Source organism: Colobus angolensis, unplaced genomic scaffold (genome assembly GCF_000951035.1).
Source record: "Colobus angolensis palliatus isolate OR3802 unplaced genomic scaffold, Cang.pa_1.0 Scaffold38, whole genome shotgun sequence".
NCBI lineage: Eukaryota > Metazoa > Chordata > Mammalia > Primates > Cercopithecidae > Colobus > Colobus angolensis.
This window is the reverse complement of record NW_012117154.1, coordinates 5,636,185-5,641,682: the sequence shown is the minus strand read 5'-3', so window position 1 is coordinate 5,641,682 and position 5,498 is coordinate 5,636,185. Positions and strand designations below refer to the sequence as shown.

Sequence of the window (5,498 nt, the reverse complement as noted above, 5' to 3'; positions counted from 1 at the left end):
CTAGTCAGAAAGGTTGAGTCATGTTTAGAAGGTTACATGCCTACTAGGTGGCAGAGCCGGGATTTGAGACAAATAGACTGATTGGAAAGGCTTTTCCGTGGAACTGTAAGGTCCTCCGTGAATTGTTAACCATAAAGATTCTCTCATTTTGAAATTTCAGAAGACATGAAGTAGAAACAATCCAGGCAGGCTTTGGGAACCTGTTTGTGTGCAAGGATCAAAGTGGTAAGCAAGCCTGCCCTATTTCAGAAACTGGTTTTCCTGGGGGGTTTTCCTTTTAGCTTTTTCTGTTGCTCATAAATAGACCTTTTCTTCCAAATTTCACCCACTTGTCTTTTAAGAGCTCCAAGGTTTTTCCGCCATGACTGAAGTGGCAGAACTTCTGCCGTGATGAGTCAGGTGGAGATGAGCCGTGGAAAGGAGGGGCGTAGATAGTGGTGGCAGCAGTGCGTGTTTATATGTAAGGTGCACTGCTTCTGTAAGTCGGAGGCCCTGATTACTCATAATGAAAACCTGCATGGAAATTTGGAGTGATGTGCCAGCAAACTTACCGGTCTAGATCTGAAAAATACACTGAGGAGAAAGTACACCCAGCAACAACGTTCGCCTTATCTGACAGCAGAAGAGCAGAGAAATCAAAAGTTTTTGAGGATTCGTTCTACACAGCCACCAGCCACAGTCTTGCTGGATTATCTTGTGATCCTCAGCAGTTGTGATTTTCCCCCTTTTACTTACATTCTTGATGGAGCATGTTATATTTTTAGGTAATTGTTAAACTCAAATATACTGTCATTAAAACACAAAAATTCAGTATGTTGTCTGTTTGCAGCCAGAGTAGGAAAGGGTACATTGTTTTCAAAGCTTAATTGAATTAAAATGTAAAAAAAGCAAGGGTCTTAATATAAAGGTGAGGGATCCGCCTCTCCTGGCTACCCCTCTCTCCTATCTAGACATCTAGAGTCTCTAGATCCTGGGGTACTGGGGAGAATGGACAATGTTGCTTTCCTGTGCAAGATCCTCAGATAACGTATTTTAGCCCCCAAGGCACTAATGCCTCCATCTTCCTCCAGCCTCATGGGCATTTCCTCCCCCATGTGTACCTTTACCTTTCACCAGACAAAGCCACCTGTGGTTCCCTTGGATTCCTCCTGCTCTGTCTTGTCTCTGTGGTGTTGCATGTACTGCAGCCCAGCCAGCTGATACGAATCCTGCCCTGCTACTTATTATCTGTCTGACATTGAGCATGTTACTTAACCTTCTGTGCCTCAGTTTTCTCATCTGTAGAATGGAGATAATAATAGTACCTAATTCCTAGGGTTGATGTCAATATTGAGTTGATACATAAAAAGTGTTTACTTTTGTGTATGTGGCAGAATAAGCACCCAAATTATAGCTGTTATTAAGTACCTAGTTACTGTTCTTCTGAATGGAATGAAAAATAAGTACTTCTCCCTTGAAATGCCCTTCATCCTTCCTGCCTATCTCTTCCCGGCATTCCCTATAAAACTTTCTTCGTAGAACACCCTTCCTGGTCTCCATCTCACCTGGCTCTAATGCCTGTCATCCATACTGTGTCTCTACCTCTACAAACATCCTATCTGCTGCTTAGCATACTGGACTAGGCTGATGAATTGACGTGTCCTCTTCCTGCACAAGACCTTAAGCTCCATAAGGCAGGGCCGTACTTGTTAAATTGGTATCTTCCATGTCTAGAAGGGTTCTAGCACACACTAGACAGATGCTAGCCCTAAGTCTATAACTGTCTGGATGACCTTAGGCAAATGACTTGACCTCTCAATGCCTCAGTTTCCTCATTTGTAAAAAGGATTGATGATATTGTCTAGTTCAGAGGATGATATGAGAATTGGAAGAGGAAACTAGAGGCAGTGTCATGTAGGGGTTAAGAGCTTAGCCTCTGGAGCCAAGCCAGCTGATGCGAATCCTGCTCTGCTACTTACTATCTCTATGACATTGAGCATGTTACTTGACCTTCTGTGCCTTAGTTTTCTCCTTGTAAAATGGGGATAATAGTACCTACCTCCTGTGGTGGATGTAAATATGGAGTTAGTACATAAAAAGTGTTTACTTTTGTGTATGTGACAGAATAAACACCAAATTTTAGCTGTTGCTAAGCACCTAGTTACTGTTCTACTGAATGGAATGGAAAGTAAATACTCTGTAAAGTTGTCCTGCACTTGTGTATCAGGAATTTGGACATCCCAAGGCACTTTTCAGGCTGGTGTGATGGCTCTAAATGGAGGTTATAGGAAAGTTAAGTTTTAAGTCCCCAATAATTTTCAGGGACAGTGAGTATTTCTCTTACAACTTAACTCTGAGTGACTTTATTATTGTCCCCTAGTTCATAGATGTTTTCATTCAAAGAAGATAGAAGTCTGTGATCCAAGAAATTTGAAGCAGTGACTTAGAGCAGAAATAGAGATCATGATACTTTGAATAATGCATAAAGAAGGAAACCTTTCTAAACAAAGAACAGGGACACAAATACTGCTTTTTTGGCAACAGGATGCATACAGTCTGTGGAATATCATTTGCTTCAGGTCCAGGGATGTAGAAAACTCCCCTTGGTTTAGTCTTCACACTAAAGGGCCAGGACAAGCCCTTGGAAGGGAGTTTTGAAGTGGTTAGCCTTTACCTGTGCTTCAAGTTCTGTTTGTGTCTTAGTTTGGATTCCCCCAAAAGTAGACCCTAAGATAAAGATTCAGATGTAGGTGTTTATTTGGGAAGTGATCCCAGGAAGCACAAGAAAGGAAGTAGGGACAGTAAGGCAGAGATAGAGGCTCATAAAGGGCACACTGATGAACAGGTTGTTGCTCACATGTAGGATATCAAAACTGAATTCTTAAAAAAATCAGAACTCCTGTTTTTTCTGTCAAACCTCATCTCTCCTAAGGATGCTCTTCCAGTTATTTTGGCAGAATGCTTAACTCCACACCTTCTGTTTTCTCCTGCAGTCTGTCCACTAGAAATCCTAATGACTCTGCCTTTACCTCCATTGCTACCACCCTAGTCCCAGCCACCATCCTCTCTCATCTGGGTCATTACAGTGGACTGCAAGCCGGCCTGCAGCTTCCATCCTAACCTACCCTCTGTTGTCTACTCTCAACAGCAGAGCCAGAGCAATCCTTTGGAAGCATAATTCAGGTCTTTGTCATTCCTCTGCTCAGAATCTTCAGTGGCTGTCCATTTCATCCATAGTCAAAAATAAAGTTCTTCTGGAGGTCTCCCAGCCCTTGACAGTCTTTCTTCTTCTTGCCTCTCAGATGTCATCTTGCATGGTTCCCAGCACACACTGCTCCAGCCCTTCTGTTGCCTTAGCTTCTCCTTTTGTTGTGATGTTCTTCCTCCATTTATCTCCATGTCTCATCCCTCACCTCCTCATACCTTCTCTGATCCCATTTTGATGAGTGAATGACATGAGAAGTTCCTGGTACATTTTGTAGTGTAGGTTCCTGTATAGTTAGGTGCTATATAAATGGTAGCGACTATTATCTTATTTAATTCCCACAATAGCATTATGTGGTAGCTGCATTATCCTTATTTTATAGCAAGGTAAACTGAGGCTCAAAGAGGTTGGTTAGCCTAGAATACTGGCTCTCAATATATTTTGACTGACCCACAGGAAGGAATACATTTTATATCTCAGTCCAGTCCATGCTTGCTTATGTGAATATGTACATATATATAATAGAAACAAAAGTTTTTCAAGCTCATAATTAACCTTACGACATTTGATGCATTCTGATATTTTCTGCTCTGTCCTAGTCATTTATTTTTTAATTGCTAATTTTAAACCACCAAATTGAGTTTAAGAACCCCTTTTGACAGAGACTATCCAAGCCTTTAATTCTGTATCGTTAATTCTGTGTTACAGCTTTTCCCTGTGGCAACATCTGAACTAGCTTTGTCAAAAATTATTAGTGCTAAAAACTCCTCAGTACCCAGCTGAGTAATACATGTAACATTATAAGCTTATGTCTTTTTCTGCTGACCTCTGTAAAAGATGATAAGGGTTTCTTTATGTAGATAGATGTAAAGAACATCTGGTAGGAATAAAGAAAATTTGAATGACTAACAGAAGAAAAAGGAAGGGAAATTATCTCTATCAAGTAGTCACAAATAGAATTATTTTTAAAAAATAGAGGAATTAAAATTTACCATTTACTTTGAAAGGATGGTAGGCGGGAATGGACAGAAACTTGGTACAGTCTGACCAAAGCAGTTGTTTGTGGACAGGCTAAAGGCATCATCTGTAGAAGCAAAGTCCTGTGTCTCAGTCGGTTAAATTGAGTCGCATCTTATCAGGGAGTCAGAAGGAATTGTATACTGCATGTGGCCACTCCCAGGTTGACAGCCTAGGAGACTCTGGGCTCTTCTGAAGAGCCTGGTGGCTGGGGTAACCAGCAAAGGCCAGAAGAGAAGGTACAAATGTGCTGGGGTCAAGTTTGGTTCATCTACAATTTGCCCTCTAGAGAAAGATAAAACCGTCACAAATATTCTTAGTTACTTGGGATACATTTAATCTTAAAAATAAATGTCTTAACAATATTTGAAAGAAAATATGGCATTATAAAATGAAAGGGATGAGCCAGGTGCATTGGCTCACGCCTGTAATCCCAGCACTTTGGAAGGCTGAGGCAGGCAGATCATGTGAGGTCAGGAGTTCGGGACCAGTCTAGCCAATATGGTGAAACCCCATCTATACTAAAAATACAAAAATTAGCTGGGCGTGGTGGTGCACGCCTGTAATCCCAGCTACTCAGGAGGCTGAGGCAGGAGAATCACTTGAACCCAGGAGGCAGAGGTTACAGTGAGCCAAGTTTGAGCCATTGCACTCCAGCCTGGGCAAAAGAGTGATACCCGTCTAAAAGAAAAGATGAAAAGGATGAGGTGTTAGAGGAACAGAAGCCTAAATAAAGGGTCAGATACACAGAGTCAGGCATTGTCTCTGCATGAAATGGCTTTGGCTGCATCGAGAATACGGTGGGGTTAATCTGCCCTGTTTCTTTGATACCAAATTAGATGCCTATTAATCCTGCAATTTCTGAAAGTTAAGTGCACATCTGTTGAGTTTTCTTTAGATGAACTCTTTGCAACAACCCTGCAAGAGGAGGGCACAGTTGTCATTCCCATCTCACGTGAGGGACCTGCCACACCAAGAGGCTGACAGAAACACCCAAGGACAGTCAGCCAGCCTGCAAGGAGCTGGCATCTCAGCCCGAGGGTCTGGCACCAGAGCTTGCACTCGACCACTTGGCCTCCTCTTTTCATGTTTAGATTTGAAGAGCATTTCAGTGAAATCTCAGTTTAAACTCTTTAATTAAATTTAGAACTGGGCTAAAGTTTCCTTTGTGCTATTGTTGAAAATGTGATTTGGTAAGAAAATAGTATTCATGAGATTGCAAGGCAAATAGAATAAGAAAGAAAACTTCTTTTATTCTTTAACACTTACAATCTTTTTTTTTTTTTTTTTTTTTTTT

General features: G+C 41.4%; 1 protein-coding gene across 7 annotated transcripts in view; it reads left to right on the top strand.

Moving 5' to 3' along the window:
* The window catches only part of ZBTB21 (zinc finger and BTB domain containing 21), a 24,505-nt gene that overhangs the window by 8,043 nt on the left and 10,964 nt on the right, over positions 1-5,498 (top strand). Inside the window, exon 3 of one of the 7 annotated variants that reach the window (XM_011954073.1) lies at positions 620-764. The exons of 5 other annotated variants lie outside the window; for them this stretch is intronic. The gene's annotated coding sequence lies outside the window, so the exon portion shown is untranslated. Of the gene's footprint in view, positions 1-559; positions 765-5,498 lie in introns of all 7 variants that reach the window. One more of the 7 variants, XM_011954067.1, reaches the window with a different exon arrangement.